Raw genomic sequence first — 23,470 nt, 5'->3', positions numbered from 1 at the left:
GTCATGATTTTATAGACCTCGATCATATCCCCCCTTAGTCTCCTCTTTTCTAAGCTGAAAAGTCCCAGTCTTTTAAATCTCTCTTCCAAAGCCCTCACAATTTTTGTTGCCCTTTTCTTAGATGAGGTAACCACATCTGTACGCAGTATTCAAGATGTGGGCGTACCATGGATGTATAGAGAGGAAATAAGATATTCTCGGTCTTATTCTCTATCCCTTTTTAATGATTCCCAACATTCTGTTTGCTTTTAGGACTGCCACTGCACACTGAGTGGATGTTCTCAGAGAACTATCCACAAAGACTCCAAGATCTCTCTCGAGTAGTTATAGCTAAATTATTCCCCATCATTTTATATGAATAATATCTAGTCCTGTGTCCATTGTAGCAAGTGGAAAGAGTTCCAGTAGAGAAGAATTAGCCTCCCCTAGGTTTTATCTTTTATCATCTCTAATTTCTATTACATTTCTGGCATTGATGTTCACATACTACCATTATCCTTTTGTGCTTTATCCTTGAGATAAAAGTTTCAAGGATTTCTCCACAACTTTTCCCGATATTAAAACAAAAAATCCAAATCAAACTCAAAAAATTTCCCATCATGAAGACAGATGAGATTGCATAAAAATACTCAATTAAAAATTCTTCCCTGCTGATGTTTTGTCAGCAAAATCAGATCATCGCCAGGGAATAAATCTCGCTGCCTTAAGTGTGGTTGACTATTTAAACTCAGCTTAATTGGGGGAATGCTAATAAGAGACAGAGACCTAAATGGAGAAGAGAGTTAAGTGCTGCGTTAGAGGGCCCAAGTCAGCACCATTACCTCCCTAATTAAGCTGTTCAGGCCGTGGATTTACAGAGCAGCCTGCAGCCGTTTGATTTATTTCCCCGATAAAAGACGGCCCAGCTGACAAACGGTTTTAATTTAGTCTTTGGATAGATTTTAAATCCATTCTTGTACTTTGGGCCCCTCTCCCCAGGTCTGACCTCATCACATGGTTGGAGGGTTGCCCTGTTGATCTGTACTTGGGCTCCATATTTGGGAGAATAAAATAAAACCAAACCAGAACCATGAAGCTGCGTAGGGAACAAACCTAACCCGCTCCTGCCTCCGGTCGCTCTGGGACAGGCCCCCAGCGGGCGACAAGCTGTGTCCGAACGCAGGGCGCAATCCTGCCCAAATTGCCATGCTTACAGATACTCCTAGGCTGAGGCCCAGGGAGCAGACAAGGCCTCTGTGGTAGTAACAAGGCAGCCGTGACTAAACGTTTGCAGAATACATTCCCAAGACTGTGCGCTGCTCAGGAGTAGGACTTGTCTGAAGTACGTATCACAGCGCATGCTATGGGCCAGATTGCCCAAGGGATTTAGGCGCTTAGAGCTGCAGGGAAGCAGCGAGCGGGACTGTCAAATGCAGACACCTCGCTTCCATTGAGATCAATGTAGATCCCACCCATCACCCCGCTGCATCTTCAGGCTTCTAAATGCTTAAAAGTTTGCCAAGAAAGCCCATTATTGCATGGACTTCAGTGGCCTTGGGGAAAGCTGAAATAATAATTCCACCTTCTTTGTGTATCTTTTTCTTCTGCTTCAGAGACTGAAATTGCAGCCTGCTTTTACCAAGGCTGACAGAGCATGACATATTTACACTCTTTGGATTCTGCTGGTTCTATTTATACTCTGTTTGGAGTTGACTCGTTATTACCCAAGGATACATACATATTAGCACAATTGTGTTACAATGACTCAATATGAAGGCTAGAGCAATTGCCAGTTGCTTTAACCCCAGTTTCATGGGTTACTGATTGTTACAGAAATAGTCTCCCACTTAGCTTAAGAAATTGCAAAATAAGAGCAAAAATCACCCTGCTGCGGTGTGTAGTTTTCTGCCTGTGGGCGATGCAGCTAGCAGCACGTGACTTTTGACTGTCGGCACCGGGTCACATGGCTTCCAAGCTGCTTGGGCCCCGTAGGACGAGGGTTTTGTCTCTCAGATTGCAGTGCCCTGGAATCTCCTTTCGTAACCTCGGGTGAGCTGGGAACACTTCCTCTCTCGCCTGGCCAGGGGCGGATACGCCTGTAGAACGACGCATAAGGAAGCCTGGTGCGGGTCGCTGGCGGGCGCTAGGACAACACAGTACCACGTAGGGACGTAAGGGTGTAAGCCTGTTAGGGTTACACTCTTCACTGGCACACACCGGCTTCCAGCAGCCGGCCTGCCCCTGGGGAGCTGTCTGTCTCCCCGCCCCGCAGGCCCAGCAGTGTAACGCCTGAACCGCACAGCCCACAGCGTGTGTAACCTCTAGGATCTTTCACACCTACTTTAACCATTTGTTCACATCCCCAAGTGCTCTTCCATCAACACTGGGAGCTCCAGGGGGAAGACGCACCCTGCAAGACACAGCAGTTCAGAGCAAGCAAGAGCAGCCCTTGGCGAGGCTTGGGGGGTGTCTGAGCCCACAGAGTGCTCACTGCCAGGCAGCAAGGGAACTGCCCGCACACGGCTCCTCCGCACCATGCTGCGGCCGCGAATGCTCGAGGGCTTGGGAATGCTAAAGGGGCTGCTGCAGGGCGTGAAAGAAGCCGGGGCTGCCCCCTCCCAGCAAGCGATCCTAGGGCACTGGACGAGCAAGCCCAGGCTGAGGCAGCCAAGTAAAGAGAAGCCACCTGTCCTGCAGAGCTGGCTGAGTGATGCAGGAAGGAGCCAGCCGTGCCCAGGAGATTTGCTTTGGCCTCAGACACTCGTCCTAAGGAAGGGGTGGGAAGTCCTGCTGCTTCGAGGGACAGACAGGAATCCTGAATAAGGGAAATACCCACCGCTCCCAGGTTGGAAAGCTTTCGGCATGCCCAGACAGAGAACGGCTCCGCTGGACTAGCTAGCATTTCCTAGTGGAATATTCCCTACTAGCGGTAAGGACGCTTCGCACAGCTGCAGAGATGCCCGTTTGAAAGACCATGCCGAGTCTGGCCTTTCTACCACCCCAGGGTATTTACCACGCTCTTCGCTGTAATACAGCCCATGTCAGGAGTCTGGCTTCAGCATCTTCCCCTCTCTCGACAACTGGCATCCTGGTGCCAAGCTACTTCAGGAAGCCCATGAATTGACTTGGATGCTTCAGCTCCTGACTTCTCTGGGGGTACAACTCAGAACATTCTCAGAGCATCCCTTAACTCAGGCACAGCAAGGGCTGATCTGTGGCTGGACAGGTTCCCAGCAATGAGTGACCTCACAGATTAGATCATAAACAGCATGCAGTCAGCAAGAAGAATGTGTGAGTGTCTGTCTCCTTGCAGCCCTGCGTCACAGGCCCTGGAACGGCTTATGATTATTGGGAGGGATGAAGACATTGGAGCAGCTGTTTCAGCTGGAGATAAGGACAGTCTCTTGGTACCAGCGGAACCACCCGATCTGCCTCACAATCCTCCTCGCCCCGCAGCCCGGAGGATGTTCCTTCAGAGAGGAGAGGTGAATTGGCTACTGGAAGATTGTGCTGACTCTGCAGGATAGCATGGCTGCCCGCCCTCAGCGTGGCCAGCAAGACAGGTCACAGGATGGCTGTAGAGGAGCCCCTGCCATGGGTTATCGGTGGATCCTGGGCAGGTACCAGCATGGAGCTGGGCCAGCCTGGCCCATGTCTCCTGTCTGGGAAGCCATGCCTCAGAGGAGGACAGTCCCGCTGAAGGGAAGCTGCGGTCAGAGCGCAGAGTGGGAGGCAGCTCTCAGATAAGTTGCCTCTTCTGGTGGTGTCTGGACCTCCCCTGAGGGAATGACCTGATGGCAATGGAGGTAGGGACTCCCGGGGAGCAAAACATTTCATCGGGCGAATCATCAGACACTGCTCTCCCTTACGCACGAGGGGTCCTGTCCGCCTGGCGTGACTGAACCGGAGCCGTCACTGTGCGTGCCGCAGTCGGCCGGGGCAGAGGTGGCACCGTGGTGGTGGAGGCTCTCGATGGTGCCGTTTGGGCATGCCAGCCGTTCCCAGAGTTTGGGTCTGGCCGGTACGTGCGACACACGTATCTTCAGAGCACGGATTTGTGGGCTTCCTAATGTGCCCCTGAGACTTAGGCGGTTTTAATTCCTGGTGGACTGAGCAGAAAGCCTTGCGCAACTGAGGGAGAGTGGATCAGGCATCTCTGATGGGACCTTAGAGGAAGGTTTGCTCTTGTGTCTGAGGACGCTCCCTGCCCTCTCGACAAGACCCCTCTGGGGATCTGTGGGAGCAGATTCCCATGTGCCTAAGCTGGAGCTCACAGGCACACTCCTTCCTGAATAAGTCTGATGTGTATGGGAGGTCCCCTGGCGAGGGGACGACTGTGGTCTCAACCTTCTCTATCAGGTGCCTCTCGGCAAGTTCCTCACCCTCATGGGACACTGCACCTTCCCTGAGGCACTACAGGCAGCTGATGGTGGCTGCAGGCAGAGAAGGAGCATGGGCAAGAAACCCGGAGTCCTGGGCATAGTCCGGTACCTGGAGGCGGAGGTGGCAATGCAGGGAGGGAAGAAAGGAGACAGAGCTCCAAGCACTGGTGGTTTTGACTTTAGCCTTGCGTGGTAGAACTGCAGAGGGGATGGGCCATTTCACCCTTCCTCTCCTCAGCTGGAGGCACAAGGAAAAGGAGGGCACAGATGCAGAGCAAGGACTGCTTGCAAGAACTCTCCAGCTCCACACATCGGGCAGGCAGGAACACATGGGGCATCAGCACTCCAAGAAGAGGAGCCCTTTGGGTGCTGGATCGCATGACAGGCTGCATGGAAGGAAGAGTTGTGTGTGAGCCCCTAGGACAGAGAGGAAGAGGGATCTATATGCCAAACACACACACACGGTGCTTACTATTAAAGACTGTGCTGTCAAAAGTGGGACTGGAAAAAAGCCAACATCACATCAGCCCTGATAAAGGGCAAGTGGGATGACATAGATCAGTTAGCTTTACATTAATCTCAGGAAAAATTATGGAACAGCTGATGGAAGACTCAGTCAAAGAATTAAAGGGTGATGAAATAATTAAATATCAGTTGTCATGATTTTATGAAAACGAGGCACCATCAGATGATCCTGAAATGGATTCTCTAAAGAGATTGCAAGACTTGTTGACAGATGGCTGTGCACACACCGTACACCTTTCTTAATATTGCACAGAACTCAGGGTCTGGAAATATTTCTTACTGAGAGATAAAAAAGGAGCTGAATCTATTTAGTTGTAAAAAGAGAAGGTTGAGAAGTGACCTGGTTACAGTGTGTGGTGGGCATCTGGCCCCACGCTGGCAGAGGAGGGGTTAAAACAACCCCCTTGAGACTGTGCAGGAGGCAGCCAATCGGGAGAAGAGTAGAGGGAGCTGATCAGGGTCAGGCGGAGCCATAGGAGAAGAGCTGCTGAACAGAGCAGTGTGAGTCGCTCCCTGGAGTTCAAGGAGGGAGAATTGGCTGCCATGAAGGTGGGAGAAGAGACAATCCCTGGGCAGGGGAGCAGGAGCAAGCTCCTGGCTGTCCGCTGCCAGCCTGAGGCCTCGATACAAGGGCGGAAAAAGTGCTAGGGCTGTGGGAAGTGGCCCAGGAAATTGTACAGTGGGGTTGGGAGATGACACAGCACTTGTCTGCCCTCCAGAGGGTCCTTGGGCTGGGCCCTGGAGTAGCAAGCGGACCCAGGTCCTCCTCCCCCTCTATGCCTCCACTTGACACTAAGGGGAGTGGCTCAAGTATGGTTTGCCAATGCCCCGAAAGGGGGAGAGAACCAAGAGGGGCACAGTCAGTGGGCGGAGTCCAGACAGGGACACGGTGGCTTGAGAGCCTGATGACAGGCGTGATGGTGGCGAGATGCCACCATCAAACCAGGGCGAGTTCCCAGGATGGCCAGCAGAGTGCAGACGGTGGTGAAGGACGCCCCATTAGACAGAGACTCAGTACTTCCTCGGGATGTTTCTGAGAGCCAAGCACATCAGTCTAGCAGACACAGGCAGAACAAGAGCCAGCGGCGGAAGGCTGAAGACAAATGCAAACTGGGAAACTTAAAAGATACTGTAAGCAGCACTGCATGGAAAATTAAGCGCAGAAACAACGTCCCTGGGGATGTGGTAGAGTCACAGTGTTGAGTGTCTACACCAGGGCTGGATGTGTCCCTCTGTTGACACAGGGATGCAAATCAAGCATGTCGAAATTGCTAATGAAGCCTGGATTTAAATATCCCGCGCCTCATTAGCAGAAACATGGCCACTGCTTTTTTTCGAAACTGCCATTTTTTTCAAAAAACGGCAATCTAGACGTGGATCTGTCGAAACTAAAGCCTTTTTCGACAGATACTGTATTCCTCAAAAAATGAGGTTTACAGGATCTGTGTAAAAAGGCTTTAGTTTCGACAGAACTGCATCTAGACTGCCAGGTTTGTTTGTTTTTTTAAAACGCCATTTCAAAAAAAGCAGCTGCCATGTTTATGCTAATGAGGCATGGGCTATTTAAATTCCGGCTTCATTAGCAATTTCGATGTGCTTGATTTGCATCCCTCTGTCGATAGAGGGATGCAGTCTAGACACACCCTAAGAGACATACAAGAACCACATGGGGAAGTTCTCAGCCCCCTGGTAGGCAGGAGGTCAGACTAGATGATCACAACAGCCCCTTCCATGGGCAGCAGGTGCCCCCCTACTTTGGGGAGGCCAGCCTGCCAGCCCCATTGCTTCTGCCCAAGGCCCTGCCCTCTGCGCTCCAGAGCCCTGAAACCTCCCCCTTCCTGTGACCAGAGGAGTCCTGGCCTGCCTGCCCAAGCCACACCAAGCGGAGTCACCGGCCTGGCCCCAGTGCTGGGCTGAGCTGCCAGCCCCCAAACCCCAGCTGGACCTAGGCGCCGCCCCACCCACCAAGCCACCAACTCCCGGAGCAGCAGGCAGTGCCTGGCCAAGCCATCTCCTGCTGACTCTCTGTGTCCCTCCCCCCCCCCCCCCCCCGCCCCGCCCCAGAGAGAAGAAGGGATGCAATCAACAGGGGAGACATTGGGGAGGGAGGAGTGGCAGAGCCTCCGTGCCCCAGGTGTCCAGCGGCAGGTCATCAGCAGGGCAGGTTTAGCCTCCTCTTGCCGATCACGCTGCCCATGGTCTCTCCCGCCTTTCACACCTGCGGGAAATGTCGTCACCCTGTGTCACTCCTGTCCTGACACATCCCCAGACATGGGCGTCCATGTTCATGGCTACCCTGGAGCTACTCTTAGGGAAGTCTGGCAGTACCAAGGCAGGGCCAGCATCCTCTTGCGGATGGACGTCCCTGCGTGTGTTCCAGCACTCAATGTGCTTCTAGTGCCACGGTCTGGGCACCACAAAAACAAACCAAACACAGATCCTTCCAAACAGGATACAGCCTGAAACGAAACAGGAACTACAGAGCTGCCGTTTATGGAGGAGGCCGCCACTGGCCCCATTAATAGAACTAGAGGACGTGGGATAAGAGCTGCGTGCTGGCAAATGTGACTTTTAAGGACTACTGCTGCATGTGAATTATCCAAATAACTGTCCCTTCTAACTCAGCCTTTTATGTCACTTTCTGTAACTCTTAGCAACCAGCAGCTTTTAGGGCGTCATGATGATAAATGCCAGTTTAGAACTTACTATGCATGACCACAAGTCTGTGGTACAGCCGCTGGAGGGAGACAGCAAGGAACGTGACTGGCTGTGGTGGCACGTCGGGGTCCCCCTGATCCTGCAGCCCGTAGCAGCAACAGGCTCCGCCAGCCAGTGGAATAGAGAGGGGTTTATTGCTTCTCCAGGATACAGCACAGCACAGATGTAATGTGGTTACAGGAGTCAAGGCCAGGATGCCTCAGACCCCTGAGGTTAGGGGGTCCATTGCCCCCCCCCCTTAAATCCTCAGTCCTCCGGTTAGGTTGTTCCCTTCATGTTTTTTAGCCAGCCACTTCTTTCCCCAAACACTCCCTTCCTTAGTTCCCTAGCTGCCCTCAACCGGTCTGACCGGTTGGGTCTTTGTCTCCCTGACTTAGGCAGCCCACCTGCTGGGCAGTGCTCACAGGCAGAGGCCAGTAGGGGTCATCCACAGCCCAAGCACAGCAACCAGCAAGGTACCGACACTACTTCACAACATGTGGGTGAGTCAGTGGGAATCACACATCCCAGCGCAGGGGGGCACCGGGTACAGAGCAGACAGCCCCCCACTATGTCACTGCTAAAGCCCTCACACATGTAAAAATAACTAACTAATCCCTGAATTCAGTGAGAACATTGCCAGGGGGGAGCCTGCCAGCTGAGTCCCTAGTAGGTGAGACAGTTTGTGGCATGGAACAGATTTCATAACTATCTTCCATTGGAAAATGTGTTTTCTCCACATGAGCAAGTGGCTACCAAATAAAAAGCCGGTTGAGAATGGGAGATCTGTGACTGCCACAAAAGCAAATATTGTATTTATTCAGCTTTATCTGCAGGCTGGCAGGGTGTACTTATCTCAATTTCAGCATGAAAGAATTGTAAGCCAGGAAGATTTTACTGACTTTGACAAAGAATGTTCATATTGACGATGTTTATTCATGTCCTTCTGTAGAACAGTTCTGACAGTACCGGAATCTGACACTGGAAGCATGCCTGCTGTCTGACAGTAGGGTGTGATTGGGCATCCCATACTGCAGGGCTACATTTCAAGCTATCAATTAACAATGTCCGTAAAGCCTGAAAGTTTCTCTCAAAGTACCTTGCAGCATCAGATGCTGAGTCCCCTGAAGCCCCAACCCCACCCAGGAGGTGTTCAGCATGTGGCGGGGGCATGGTCTAAACGAACAGCCATGTCTGGGAAGCGCCTTCTGTACGTCAGTACTGTGCAATGAGAGCTACACGTGCTTTCAGACGGCCCTGCCTTGGAATGGCCAGTCAGGTTTTCACCACAGACTGATGGAGGTGAGACACCAGCTGAGGTTTCGCTGCCTGAGGCAGAGCCCAAAAGAATTATTCAGCCACCTAAAAGCTGTAACCTGCAGGGGCTGGGTTACCAAGTCCTGCCAACCCCTGTGATAGTCCCCAAGAGATGCAAGTGCTGTTGGAAGGGCTAGACTGATAGCAGGCAAGACAAGTGAGTGAAACGCCTGTTAGGCAGCCTGAAATTTCAGACTATAGCCCTCAAGTGGAAAAATGTGAGATGATAAAATAAAATACATTCCACATCCAATCTGTTCGCACTACGTGAGTGACACAGAGAGGGTGATGTCAATGCACAACAGCTCCTCTGCCACACTTCCCATTTCTCCTCTCTGCAGAAACTGTAGCTTTGTGACAATGGTTCTGAAGACAAGATGGCACTTAACTGACAGGTAAGACAATGCCATTTGTAGAGTGTGTGTTGACTTGGCGACAGGACACGGGAGCCAACAGCTGAGAAGCACGTCATATCTAGTCAGCCTTCCTTCAGCAAAAGTGCGCCCGTGACAACCCGTGTCCTCTGACAGAGGGTAGCATGATGCATGGACACATGCTGTGGTGGCTTTACAGCAGCGCTCTAGCTCCTTGAACCGGAAAACCATTCCCAGTTCTGCATAAAATATCTGGACTTCGGGAATGCACGGCATTTAATTAAAATGCGCCATAATAGTGACAGCATGCGGGGGGGGAGGGGAACTCAACAGTGCCTGCAGCTAAAAGAGCAGAAATATCGACTGGTATCAATTGATAGTAATTCTTAGTTGAAAGAAAACAAACAAACAGACCCATTGTGACATAGCGGGGAGTAACTTGCTGGTTGCTATGCTGGGCAGTGGGTTGTGAGTGACCTCCACTGGCTGCAGCACGGCCCAGCAGGGCAGGAGATGAGTCATTATGCAAGGGGGCTCCGAACCTGTCCGACCAGTATCTCCCAGGGAGCGGAACAATGGGAAGAAGGGGAGTGGAGCCCTGGCTGGGGGCAGGGCTGGAAGTGAGGGAGTTAGGTTTCTGGCTGGGATCATGGAGGAAGCAGCCTAGGCAATGGGCTGGGATTTAGAGGCCCAGGCTTCCCCATCTCAAGGGGGGCTGAGGCATCCTAGGCCTGCCCTGGAACCAGATGACATCTGTGCTGTGCTGTATCCTGGAGAAGCAATAAACTCCCTCTATTCTACTGGCTGGTAGAGTCTGTTCATGCCATTTCGGGGGTGCAGGCGGCAGGGAAACCCCAATGCACTGTCACACCCATGACGTAACCTCCTAGAACAATAAACGACAGAGTCGCTGCCATCATCTGGTTGGGGTTCAGAGCCACTTGGTGACACTTTGGTGCCTCCCAATATTTGTCTGTCACTATGGGGTAAGCCCCGTGTCTCCAATACAAGAGCTTCTCTATATATTTTCCACCTGAGTAAATCCTACCACTTGATTTTGACTTTTATTGTTTTCAACCTTGTGAGAGCCTATAACTATTCATCATTAGAGTAATCTGTAAGCAGCTTTCCTCCTATTTGCTGCTATATTTATAAAGTGGAAATTGCTCTTTGAATTCACCTCTAAAGTCAGATTCAATTTTTTTTCTAACCAGAATGGTGTCGCCAATCATCCTCTAAATGCAGGAAAATAGGAAACCCTTGCACAACCCAGATAAATGTAGGCATTCACTAAGAGGAGCCGATCGCCTTGCATGTGTGCATTTTACAAACTGCACAAAGCCGGATCCATTTCAATTGTGCTCGTTCAGGGTACGTCTAAACTACATGGCTCTGTCGACGGAGCCATGTAGATTTGTTGTTTTGGCAAAGGCAAATGAAGCCGCGATTTAAATGATCGCGGCTTCATTTACATTTACATGGCTGCCGCGCTGAGCCGACAAACAGCTGATCAGCTGTTTGTCCGCTCAGCACGCTAGTCTGGATGCTCCCCTGCCGACATCAAAGCCCTGTGTCGGCAGCCCCGGTAAACCTCATCCCACGAGGAATAACGGGGCTGCCGACAAAGGGCTTTGATGTCGGCAGGGGAGCGTCCAGACTAGCGTGCTGAGTGGACAAACAGCTGATCAGCTATTTGTCGGCTCAGCGCGGCAGCCATATAAATTTAAATGAAGCCACGATCATTTAAATCGCGGCTTCATTTGCCTTTGCCTATGTGTCTAATCTACATGGCTCTGACGACAGAGGCATGTAGTCTAGACACAGCCTCAAAGACACCTTGCCTAGCACCACAAGGGTATATTTTGTGTTTGGTTCAGCAGTTTCCAGACAACAGGCCTCTGGTCACCTGCAGCTGGTGAGGCACAAGTACACACATCAAAATTCAGCTGCCTTTGAAATCCTGCAGCCACGTGATTATTAGTGCTTCTTTCACCAGGGGAATATTCCGCAGCCTGGTTTGAGAGATTAATTTAGTCTTTTTGCATTTGCTAATTATTTGTTCAGCAGATTGTGATGCATTCGTTATTCAAGAAGTGATTTGTCAAGTGATTTCTGCAGATAAGTCTCATCTATAGACCACTCACGAGAAGTTTGATACAAGCACTTAGCATTCAAAAAGTCACCTGTTTTAGTTAGGACCTCTAGATCACATGGCTAGTTTCTGTGCCCTGACTGGATGGGCTTATCACATCGAATCTGGATCGGGGTGCAAATATTCATACTGGAAAATTCAAAGTTCGCCACTTGTGACAATTCTCGAACACGCGTATTAAAACGGGCTGTGCAAGCCCTTGCTAGAACCCTGGGATAAAGCCAACCCCGACGAGCGGCCACTGGGCCAAGCCCGCTTGGAATTCAAACGCCTCTTTGTGAAGAGCCCTGCAGAATTCAGCCAGCTCTAATTGTCCTCCTGTCTCTGGGCAATAAGCAGTAGCTGAGACGAGCCCCATGTAATCTTCCCAGTGTTGTCTGGCTCCAGTTACAATGGTGATTTGATTATTTAACGCTCATCACATTTTATACGTGATGTTTTAGAGACTGGCCCGGCTTCTGCTCCCATTTACACCTGTTTTCCATCGCTGGACCTCCCGGCGGGATGCTGCTGTCCCTGCACTTACTCCTGATTTACACCAGCGCCAAGGGGAGGCGAATCCGGCCCGCTGTCAGATAAACAGATGCCCACCCCGAGCACCTTGCCAGGAATCCGCTCTCCCGAGCCACACACCGGCAGGCATGCTGCTCCACAGACACACTGCAGTTTCGCTCACCGTTCCTGCATCAGTCCTCCCGAGGCCGACAGGTTCACACAGCAGCAATCTACCAGTCCCACTCCTGAGCCCCCACCCCCAGGCTTCAGAGAACATAGAGCTCTCGCCGAGCAGAGCGGGGGGGGGCATGCCTGCGGCGTGTACTCCCCACGTCTTGCTCCACTCCCACACAAAAGAACCATGTTAGCTCCCTGCATTGGCTGGGGCAGAATTTGCTCCTACGGTCACTAATGAGCTCTTCCGAGCGCTCCTGTCGTGCAAGTCCTCGCTCAAACTCTGCCCTGGCACTGGGCAAGTCCAGGAAGCAATGCAAGAGCCGGCCAAACTGCTGAAGGGAGAATCCGTTCCTGGCAGGAAGCCAGCACTAGCCACCCCAAAGCACACGGACAGGCTGCCGTAAAGGCCAGACCGCTGCCCTGGCTCCTGAAGGATGCGGTCCTGAGGAACACGCACCCACCACAGGAGACACGCGGGAGCATCACTCTGACATGACACTGTTGCTTTTGCTTATGGTCAGAGCTCTGCAGTGCCAGCAACCTGCGGGACCTGCCTTGCGTGCCTGGAGCAGAGTCTATACACGGCCCACTTCCACGTGCAATCCAGATTTCACGCTGTGCACATGCATGACCAATTTTCCTTGGCCGGGTCTGTGTTTGCTTGTGCACAGGCTAATTACCATGCACACCCGGTCAGGCACAGGAACTAGCCTCCATGCACCAGCAGATCCCAGCACCCCGCTTTCCTGGGGGAGAACGTGTTTGAACACTGAGCCAGCAGAGTCCCCATTCTAGCCTAACGCCCTCTGCCGCTGGTGAGAAAGGAGGGATGCCAGTGTCCCGGCAGCCTTCAACCCTTTCCACGGAGGCGTCTGCTCAGGACAGGGGAGAAGTGGCAGGTCCTCTCTGGAGCGCATGCTGCACAGCCTCCCGCACAGGTTCCGGCTGGGCGAGCAGTTAGCAGAGGGGAACGGAGAGCTGGCAATAGAGCCCCTGCACCCAGCAGCCGCTCCGAAAACAGACTTTTCTGCCAAGGCAAGAGAGACTGACACCCGGAGCCCCGCAGACACCCTAGCAGCCACGTCACCCTTGGAGAAACCAGCTCAGCGAGCCAGCACCGAGCCTGTCTCTGCACGTCTCTCGCCACCCCAGCAAAGACCCTGCGCATGCCCTGCTCCCAGCATGACCCTGCCCTTTCCCTCTCCCCACCCCCGTCCCCCAATGCTTTGGTGCACAGAGACCCAGCAAGTTTGCTCTCATTTGGTGCAACCACTTTGCTCGCAGCTGGAAGAAACATTCGGTGGCCTGGCTCTCTGACACCCTCCCCCCCCCCCCAAGTGCCAGCCTTCCCTTCCCAGGCGCGGGCAACAACCCCAGCCCTGTCCTCTCCCCTCCCCCCGTCCGTGCGTTGCGTTACCCTGGGCGGGGGGCTGGCCGCACTGAGCCAAGCTGACTGCCCGTCGCACCGGACTGGCACCTACCTTGCCAAGGCGGGAGCGGGCCGGCGACTGGTCTTCTCACGCGGCGACAGCAAGTCCGGCCGGCGCTGCCAGGGCTCTGCTGCCACACACGGGGCTCCGGACACGCCGAGCGAGCATCTCCCGCAGGCAGAGCGGCTCGTCACACCCCCACTGCCGCAGCAGCAGCCTGGGAGAAGCAGCGGCAGCGGAGCGGCCGGACATGCACCTCTGCAGGCTAATTCGCACGCCCCCTCTGGGAGTGGGGACAGCGTCTCTTAACCCTTCGCAGGCCGGCGCCCCGGCGGCCCCTGGGCAGTGCGCAGCAAGTGGCACGCGACTCCTCCCGGTCTTGCTGGGGGAGCCTGAGTGGAGACACCACGGGCATTATCCACAAAGTAGCATGCTCCTCGAGCCCGTCGCAGCCACTGCTGACCCGGCCAGGCAGGCAGGACCCAGGGCGCACCGCGGGGAGGCTGGCTGATCCTGCCGGGGCCCCTGTGCCGGGTGGGGTGGGGGCTCTGGACCCTGGCGCCTCACCCCCACGTTGGTGCCTGGGCAGGGCGCAGTCAGACGCTGCCTGGTGGCCACGTCTTTCCCAGGGTCACTCCAGCCTCAACTCACTGGGCTCCTGCTCCTCGCGCCAGGGCTGCTCGGCTGGCTGGCTTTTCGCATCTCACCTGCTGCCCATCACGTCCCCGTGCCCCTGCCCAGAGCAGCCGCGTCCCCCCGAGCCCGGCTGCCTGCCAGCCGGCCCCACGCATTCAAACCCAGCCAGGCTCAGGAGCGGCTCCCTCTCGCAGCCTGCGAATGTGACTGAAAAGCATGGCTGAGAAAAAATGTTACAATTAACAGGGGGGAGGGTGCTAGGCCGGCTCGGCTGCTATTCTTAAAGGCACATCGCCCCCGGCTTCCCGTGGGAGGCGCAGCCAGCCTGGGGCACCGCGGGGGGCACCACTTCCTTGCAGAGGGGGGCAAGGGGCGAGCTGACCCAGCACCCACTTCTGGCCGGGGCAGAGAGGTGGCAGGAAGAGCTGGGGAGGAGGCGGCCGGCGAGGCAGCCTCCCCCCTCTGCACAAAAGACCTGGGCACTACGGACGCCAGCCAGGCCTCTGGTAGCCAGAGAGGAAGGGCTCATTCCCTGGGGCAGCACCCCTGCCAGCGGGACTGCTCCAGAGAGACAGCCTCATGTGCCCTCGCTCACCCCCTCCCGCTTCCTGACAGCTCTCTGGGGTCGGGGCCTGCTCCCCCGCCTCCCCCGCTCCCCCAGCTTGGCCCCTTCTGCAGGAGGAGCTGGCAGGTGAGAGCGTCTTTACAGCCTGAGATGGAAGCTCTGTAGGTGCTAGGCGTAGACATGGCTACTGAGGGGAGATGGGCAGAGGGTCCGGGGGGCGCAGAGGGCTTCCCAGGATCTCTGGGTCGGAGAGATACACGGTCAGTCCCTCTCAGGGGGCCAGGTGAGTGAGGTCTCTGCCCGGAGCCGTCAGCCACTGCTGGGAAACGTGCGCACAGCTCGCGGGCGTGGCACGAGGGGCCTACTGCAGACAGGCGATGACGTGTCTTGGACAGGTGCCTTTCAAGCAGGCAGTAACAGCCGCTGCTGCCTCTGGCTGGTCACACGTGCACAGGATCCCCAGGGAGACGTGAGACCTCTTGTTCTCCCCTGCCCACAAGGAGCTGCGCTCAGCAGAGATGTTTTAGCAGGGGTCCAGCTCGCACAATCCACAAGAGGCGCTACCTTACGAAGTGGTAGCAATTAGGCATGTGAAAGTGTAACTGTGCACACGGTTAACCCATGAGCCCAGGTTCATCGGTGAACATGCACGGTTACACACAGACGCACACGCGCGTGCTACTGGCAATGTGTCAGAGGCCGCAGTGCGGGAGGGGAAGGGGGAGGCAGGAGCCGGCTCCCTGCATGTACTGGCTTCTCCATACAACCACCGCAAATTCCAGCGGTTACACAATTCAAGACATTTTAGCATCCCTAGTCGCGGTACGTTTGGTTTAGAATTTTGCTGAAGAAAGGCCTAAAATCAGAACACAGATCTTTAGCATAAAAAAAAAAATTGACCCACCTCAATGTTACCAACCAGTTCAAACAAGCACGGTTAAAAATACCCATTGCATGGATTTTAGAGTTCGGGGCCTGTTAAAAAGTGTACTTCATTAACAGAAACCACTTACCACAAATAGGCAGACACTGCTTCATTGCCTGAGGTCTGAAAAGTGGGTAGAGAAAGACACAGCAGTTTAATTGCTCAAAATTGTCTGAAAATGATCAATTAAGCACTGGAGTGTATTAAAGACAAGCCTCTTTGCTACCAAACCTACAAAAGATGTTGCAGTAATAACCAAATTGCTGGGAGGCACTTAAAACTTTGTGCTCGGGAAGCTCTCCCTTTGTACATCAAAAGCCACATTCGTTCCATCTAGGAGAGCTGAGGCTTTCTGAAGTATAATGCTTTCTGAAGTAATCTGATTAGCACAGGCACACAACAAAATGACCCTAGCAGCTCTCTGCAGCACATTAAAAGGGAACATCCTACTGCACACAGACGTTATCATCTTTTGAAGAGTGAGACCCGATTTGTCACAACATTCAATTCCAGCCCAGACTCTTCCGGCTACATTCCTAAGGCCATCCGTTGCTTTCTGCTGTTCCACCCAAGGCACCAGAGTGGTTAGGGTATAGCCAAGACCAGAATCCACCCCTGCAGGCCAAATCCTGCCTTCCGCAACGAGATTTGTCAGCAGGAATTATGCGCATGCATCCAATGATGCAATCTGGCCACAATCAGCGGCAGAGAACATGCCAGCTTTCTGATTCAGAGTAATAAGAAATGTATTTACAATTCCAATAAAGCGAGTAAAACCAGCCACAAACCCAATCTCATTATAGACATCTGAAGCACTGGAAAGTCTATAAATAACTGCAAGAGCTGCCACTCTCCCTTAACTTCTACTACATGGTATTTTCCACCAAGAATGATAGAGCCCACAGACAGCAAGGGGCTGCCCTGGAAATCACGCACAGATCCAAAAGCCGGAACACTCACTGAAAGGTAATGCTGAAGCAGCAGATCCACCCACACAAGGAATTTAAAAAGTTGACCTGAGCCAGTGGGAGCCCTGGCCCTACAGACCGGTACCGCTCTGAAAGCATCCGACCTGGGCAGGCTGTCGTGCAATTTCTGCACCCCCTGATCCAAAACATCGCACAGGCTGGAGAGGCCAATCCGGACAGCGCTAAAGAGCAGCCAGGTGGAAACAGGAGTATGCGGGTGTGGAGTGCTCTGTCCAAGCTGAAGCAGCAATCGGCAGCCAATTGAACAGTCACTTTCAAACAGAAAATGAGGACTAGGAACAGACAAGTCCCAGTCGCACCGTCCCCGCAGCGCTTCCCCCACACGTGGGTGCCCCGCATGGTCGGTAACTCAAAAACCATGTTTTAAAACTAGCCACAACTTTGTTGTAGCTACAAACTTCTCAATCCCACATCAGCTCATTCACGATAGTCCTTTCTAAATCCGTCTGTTTTAGAGTGTGTCCGTCTGTGCGTCTGTCTGAGAGTCCGTTTGTTCAAGAACTCCCCCTACACAGTAGAGGCTAGGGCCACCTAATTCGGTAGGCAGTTTCCTCTTCTAACTTAAAGCAAGGTCAGGGTTTGGTTGTGCCAGGACAACCAGAAGCCCCAGGAAAGGGACTGGTTTCCATGGCATGCGAAGGGAGGGGCTGCTGTTCTGAGGGACGCGATACAAGAGTGGTCACTGAGGATAGCGAGCCTGCACGGGAGAGCGAGCTTGCAGATCATCCACCTGGGGACAGCCACAACACCAAGGGACTAGCCAGGTCGGGGGCTTCACCATCTTGCCTGACAGCACACCAGTAAATAGCCCCCCCTGCCCCCGACCCTTGGTTGCAGCGCTGGGAGGAGGGGGGAGACCCCTGTTGGCCAGGGGAAACCTGAGGGGAGAAAAAGGCCCTTTCTGGATGGGAGCCCCACCCTTAGTCCTCCTCACTCCCCAACCCTCAGCCTCCTGCTTTCCCTCCCACACACATCCCCAAGGCCCAGCTCGGACTCCTACCCCCGCCCCTCCTCCGCCAACCTCCAGCCCTGAAGGACCTGGGCAATGGGGGGTAGGTCTGCTAGTAGTTTACAAAAGGTTAATAAATATTCAACACTTTAATGAATGGCGAATCCCGAGAACCGGTCTGCACGAGGTTGCTCATGAGCATGGCCCAGAACAATCTGCCAGCTGTTTGTCTTGTCTGTAGCCAGCCTATGCCCCCATTCTATGTTGCCAGCCCTGGCTCCAGAGGTATCCCGGATAGCCACAGGCTCGGTGCTGGGGACAGGCTTCAGTGCGAGCAGTTCTGGCCTAGGGGCACTGAACAGGTTCACTCAGACGCTCCGCATGGAATAAGACGAGCTCAGAGCTGCCAGGCTGCAGCCCGCAATGGGCCTGGAGCCCTGCCCCTGGGGCCAGAGGCGTGGCCCATGCACATATAGTTATACGGGTGGCACTTTCAAAAGCCCTTCACTCTCTTAGGACTGTCACTGACAGTCCCTGGGGTTCAGGGGTACATCTAGACTACAAGCCTCTTTTGAGAGAGAGCGTCTAGACTGCAACCAGGACTTTCGACACAGCAAGCCGCTTTATGGACAGACAGCACCCAGGCAGTCTGGATACCCTCGTTCAAAAAAGCAGTTTGCATTGCATAGCGCCTTTCTTCGAAAAAAGGCGTTCTTCCTCGTAAAACGAGGTTTTCCGCGGTCGAAAAAACTGCTGCGTTCTTTCAATTTACTTTCGAAAGAACATGGCAGCAGTCTAGACGCAGGGGAAGTTTTTTTAAAAAAAACCTGTAGTCTAGACACACCCCAGGTGTCTAAGTCACTTAGGTGTCCTTGAACATTTTCTCTTAGTGGCCGTGAGATTAGTATTTGAATCCCCCCTCTCCCGTGCCCCTGTCGCCCGGGGGATCCCGGAGAACAAGCCGTGACCACTGCTGCATTGGTACTGCTTGACCCCTGGATTCTCTGCTCTTGCCTGTGTGACCTATGCAGAGAGGGCTGGCCTGAACAGACCTGGGCTCTGTTGTCAGCTTCTCCCCAGCCTGCCGGGTGACCTTGGCCAAGACATGTTGCCCCTCTTGCCTCTGTTTCCCTGACTGGGGACCAGGTTCTCAGCCTCATTTCTTAAATGGCTTGTGCTTTACTGAGTAACACTGCGGGGGTGTGGAGGGGCCGTGCTGGGAATGCTTAATCAGGACAAACGGCACAGAGTAGTGCCAAGTCAGTAGCCTCGGAGAGACGGTACTGGCCACCAAGAGGCCGAAATACAGCCCCCTCTAAGCAATCCAGCCTTTGGCTCCACCCCGAATGCATCGCGCAGCAAGGTTTGCCGGTCCCGAGGGATCGACACATTCCCCGCCAGGTCAGTGACCATGGCAAATCTTACCCAAATACACGCTCCTTCCAAACCAGCGCTCAGAGTCGGCAATCAAAACGAAGAGCTGCTATGGTGACAGAGAAATGGGGTCGGCTCACCGCTGCGGCGCCTCCTGCTGGTTAGTCCAGGAATTAGCTCTGGCCCTTGGAGTGCGCCGCCTTCTGGCCACCGTCTTACCTGTCCTCACTCTGCTCCTCTGTCCCCACACCTTTGTATGGGCTCACATCCTGCCCTGCGGCGACCGCTGCAGGACGCTGCCCTCCGGCAGTGCCCACCACTCTGTTCTCGCCCCCTTCCCTGGTATCGGCAGCCTCAGTCTCACCTGCCACCGTGGCCAACTGCGGCCCCAAGGTCCAGCCCCTCGCCTCAGGGGCAGCCTGGAAAGGCCACTCTCCTTGGGGCCAAGGTGTGGTGTAAGGGGAAGGGGGGCCCAGGCCAGCCCACTACTCTGGGTCCAGGCCCAGGGACCCTCTGGCGGCAGCTTTGTCCTGCCCTTCCTCTCTCCCCTGAACGCCTCACACTCACTGAGGCACTCTCCCATGACCCTGGCACCTTCTCAGTCCTTGTTCCATGGCCACAGCCCAGCAGGAACCAGGCCGCAGCTTCTGCCCAGCGCCCTGAGCCTGCCAGCCCTGGTCCAGCCACGGGAATTCTCCCAGGGCACCAGGCCTGCACCCTCGCTGGTCAGGATCGAACGCTCTCTGCTCTGCTGAGCAGCTCCTTACACCAGGCTGCCCAGCTAGCCACCCTATGACTGGCTACAGAAACAGAGGCTGGCTGCTCGCACCAGACTAAGCCAGCCATGTCTTGGGACCACGCGGCAGGTCAGCTCTGCACCCTGCGCACTTCGCTGAGGCTCTGGCCCTGCCCTGAAGACACACGGCAAGGGTCTGGTCTGCGAGCTCTTCGAACAGCAGGCCCAGAGCCTGACACATGGTGCACGCCATCCCCACATGCTCCGGAAATGCCGGGACAGTTTCCAACCAGCTCTTCCACCCGACAGCCACATGCTGCTTCAGCTCTGCCGGTCACTTTTTAGTCACACGCATTCTGCTGGAGTGGTAATAACTTAGTAGGGGCTTGGGGGAATAATTCCCATTCTAACGGGGGTCTGGCGGCTTTTCGTGGCTCTACTATCCAACGAACCAGTTTCTCCCATGCTGCCCACTCAGCAGCATGCCAAGGGAGCCTGGCGTCCGCGCCGGGGGACTGCTGGGCTCACCGCTGAGCGGGGGCCTTAATTCTTCGTCAGTGGAACAAAGCGATAACAGCAAACTGCAAAGCACGTGCCGGTGTTTTCCCTCGCCCTAGAGCAAGGGCGCAGAGGGGTCAGACTCCGAGGCAGGCGCCCAGAGCACCTCGCTCCACCGCGCCATGGGAAAACAGAGCAAGGTGGCCCAGGAAGACAGGGAGGGGAGGGGAAGCTGTGCACTACCGATACCGTCTCAAGGCGGGAACACGTCTCTGGTGGCCCCACGCCAGGAACCCTACGCACACGTTCAGCAATCGGCGCCCAGCCTGGCCTTGAGCCACCCACTAGTGCAGAAAGCTGGGGATAGCACCACTGCCCCCCCCCCACACACACACACACTCCTCCAGTGACCCCGGGGGGCCCAGCACCTTTGTGGTGAGCACACAACAAAGGAGTCTGAGACAGTCCCGTGTGCAGGAGCGCCAAAGCTGGGAGGCCTCCCCGCACGAGGGGGGAAGAGAGCACCAGGGTCACCATCCCTGACGAGGTGCACCGCACGGAAACGCTCCTGTCGCTGCAAGCGAAGCCCCGACGGGCAGAACCCAATCTGGGTCCTCTGCAGCACGAGCTACAGGCCAGCTGGCTGGGAGCTAGGACTGTAGAGCAGCCTCACTCTCTCTGCAAGTGGCCTCAGTGCCGCTGCACGGGCCAGCGCCCCCGCCCCCGCCAGGTGTGGGTTGCACCAGGAACTCCCCCAGCACACACCCCACCTGGGGCAGCAGCTGCTATTCCAGCCCCTAGGCTAGAGGGGCCACCCTGGAGGTCTCTACGTCTGGCCTGGGGTCAGGAAGGCGGATTCTGCACACCCAGCCCAGGCACAACACACAAATCCCAATTTCTCCAACCCAGGCTCGCTCTCCAGCGAGCTAAACAAGGCTTATCTCAGCCAGGCTGGAGGGACCACGACTCAGCAGCGTTGGCAGGAGGGGTGAAACCTGTCTCTAATGTTCAGCAACGAACGCTCTCAAATACAGACGCACGCTGGCCTTTCCTACGGGAATCTCTACTGCCACTTTAAAAGTGTTCTGCTAGCTCCCCCTAGCACGCTGCCTCATTACACTGGCAAGGGTGAAACAGTCGGCAGTAAGTACAGTCATTGTGCTCCAGTCGGAACAAGTGGTTATTTTTTGAAATTCAAACTAGTGCTTCCATTTAATTCCTTTTACTAACTTCCAGTGGAACAAGGACCTGCAAGGGACAGCCTCCTGAGCCCGGAGCTGTATGACAGCAAGAGACCTGTGGCACAGCCGCCAGCTTCACAGAGCTCCTAGGCACGCAGAGACTTTACAGCTAAGGGTAAAATATTAGATACTAGCACACTGACCCAATGTTGCTTGGGTCCTTCAGGAGGGGCTCGGTGGAGGGGGGGCACAGGAGGCAGGGGCACGGGGTGGGGGGCTCAGGGCAGTAATGGGAGGGGTGCAGAAGTCAGGGCAGGAGGTTGGGTGTGGAGGGGACTAAGGCAGGGCCGGTGGGGTGGGGGCCGTGCTGCCCAGCTGACAGCTCCCCGGGCTGGCTGGGGCCATGATGCCCAGTGGGCAGTGCCTCCCCATAGCTGCCTGGGGTGGCAGGGACCATGCTGCCTCATGGGTAGTGGCTCCCCAGGGCTGGCCAGAGTGGCGGGGGCTATGGTTACCAGAGTTGCCCCCCTTCTCCCCCTCCCCCTCCCCGGTCAAGCCACAGAAAAACTGTCCCTGCTAGCAAACCCCCTCACTTTCCACTGGATCATATTCCAAGCACCTCCCCCTGTCCTGGCACAACCAAACCCCCGACCTGGCTGTACGTTAGGGACGAGAGGAAGCTGCCCACCGAATTTGGTGGGCCCAGCTTTTACCGTTTAGGAGGAGTTCTAGAACAACAGACTCTCAGACAGATGGACAGAAAAGCAAACTCAACAGTATACAACGTACACAATTCGATGTACACAATACACCGCAAAAGTCCATTAGAGACTTCAACAAACTTGCAGCTCCATATGGTTATTAAGGGGCCACAAAGCAGATATGACCTTGGACTTGCTGAGTGAATTTAAATCTTTTTGTTGCTTTCCTAGATTCTCTCTGTCATGGTTTGACTTTAAGAACAAAGGAGCTTGCTTCCAAGAAGCTGGGGGAGAACTTGCAACTGCAAGTGAGCCTTGACGCTAGACAATCTCGCTTGCTGGTATATTACAGTGTGAGGTAATAAAACAAACAGAAGGAAGTTTTTCTTCACTCAGCGCACAGTCAACCTGTGGAACTCCTTGCCAGAGGATGTGGTGAAGACTAGAACTTTAACAGAGTTCAAAAAAGAGATAGATAGTCATTGATGGACCTAACCTCCATGAATCTATTAGCTAGGGTGGGTAGGAATGGTGTCCCTAGCCTCCGTTTGTCTGGAAATGGGTGACAGGAGAGGGCTCGCATGAGGATTACCTGTTGTTCCCTCCCTCTGGGACACCTGGCACTGGTCACTGTCAGCAGACAGGACACTGGGCTAGATGGACCTTTGGTCTGACCCAGTATGGCCATTCTTATGTTCTAGGGAGCTGGGCAGTCTTAAAAGCCCAGTAAGAAAGGAGAGAGAGAGGTCTGTGCCCAAGAGAGGTGAGGGCTGGCACTTGCAAACTGGAGGTGGGGGCCCTGGAGGGCCTCCCAGATGGAGCAGGCTACAGACTCCAAGTGGCTAATTACTGCGCGTGGCACAATAACCGGAACGCTCCGCGCGACCTCAGCAGGCGGGCGTGGAATTGCTTGTAGCGCAGGTGTGCTCAGGCCAGAGAGAACATTGCGAACAGACACTGCTTAATGACCCGCACCGTGCGAGCTGGCAAGGGACGCGGGCCAGCATGGAGCAAGCGCGGCCCAGCAAGGTTTCTGCTCCGGCAGCAGCTGAGTAGGCGGGATCCCGGCACCTGTCCTTCCAGGGGAAGGCGGCGGCGCACTGGGGCACGTGAGCCCCAACTGCATCGCGATGGACACCGCCAGTGCCACAGTCGCAGCGAGGAGGCAGTGCAGCCCCCGCCGCAAGCTGGAGGCCGTTTGCAGCATTCAGAATAAAGGGGCCTATGGCGAAGGCAGAGCCAGCCACTGCCAAAGCAGCAACCAGCTCCTCACGAAGCTGCCTCCCTGCAGAGCGCCAGGCTGGAGCCGCACGGCTGCGAAGCGCCTTCCGGTAACCGCTTGGCCAGGAGCACGGCGCCCGCATGCTGGCTTTGGACAGCAGCCCTGC

General features: G+C 54.7%; 1 protein-coding gene and 1 long non-coding RNA gene across 11 annotated transcripts in view; one reads left to right on the top strand and one right to left on the bottom strand.

The window, feature by feature from the left end:
* LOC102462937 (5-hydroxytryptamine receptor 2A) overlaps positions 1-23,470 on the bottom strand; it is a 437,076-nt gene that overhangs the window by 368,667 nt on the left and 44,939 nt on the right. For 3 of the 10 annotated variants that reach the window (XR_012899282.1, XR_012899283.1, XR_012899284.1), the window contains exons 1-2: positions 2,993-4,994; positions 1,864-2,122 (exon numbers count right to left, since the gene is read on the bottom strand). The exons of 1 other annotated variant lie outside the window; for it this stretch is intronic. The gene's annotated coding sequence lies outside the window, so the exon portion shown is untranslated. Of the gene's footprint in view, positions 1-1,863; positions 2,123-2,320; positions 2,796-2,815; positions 2,973-2,992; positions 5,016-13,579; positions 14,400-23,470 lie in introns of those variants that run through there. 6 more of the 10 variants (XR_012899285.1, XM_075916244.1, XM_075916242.1 and 3 more) reach the window with 6 other exon arrangements.
* LOC142824384 (uncharacterized) lies at positions 9,190-22,450 on the top strand. The gene is made up of 3 exons (XR_012899286.1): positions 9,190-9,295; positions 21,437-21,556; positions 22,314-22,450. It is a non-coding gene; the product is annotated as an uncharacterized LOC142824384 (long non-coding RNA).

Source organism: Pelodiscus sinensis, unplaced genomic scaffold (assembly GCF_049634645.1).
Source record: "Pelodiscus sinensis isolate JC-2024 unplaced genomic scaffold, ASM4963464v1 ctg53, whole genome shotgun sequence".
In the NCBI taxonomy this organism is placed as follows: domain Eukaryota; kingdom Metazoa; phylum Chordata; order Testudines; family Trionychidae; genus Pelodiscus; species Pelodiscus sinensis.
This window is presented reverse-complemented; position numbering and strand designations above follow the sequence as displayed.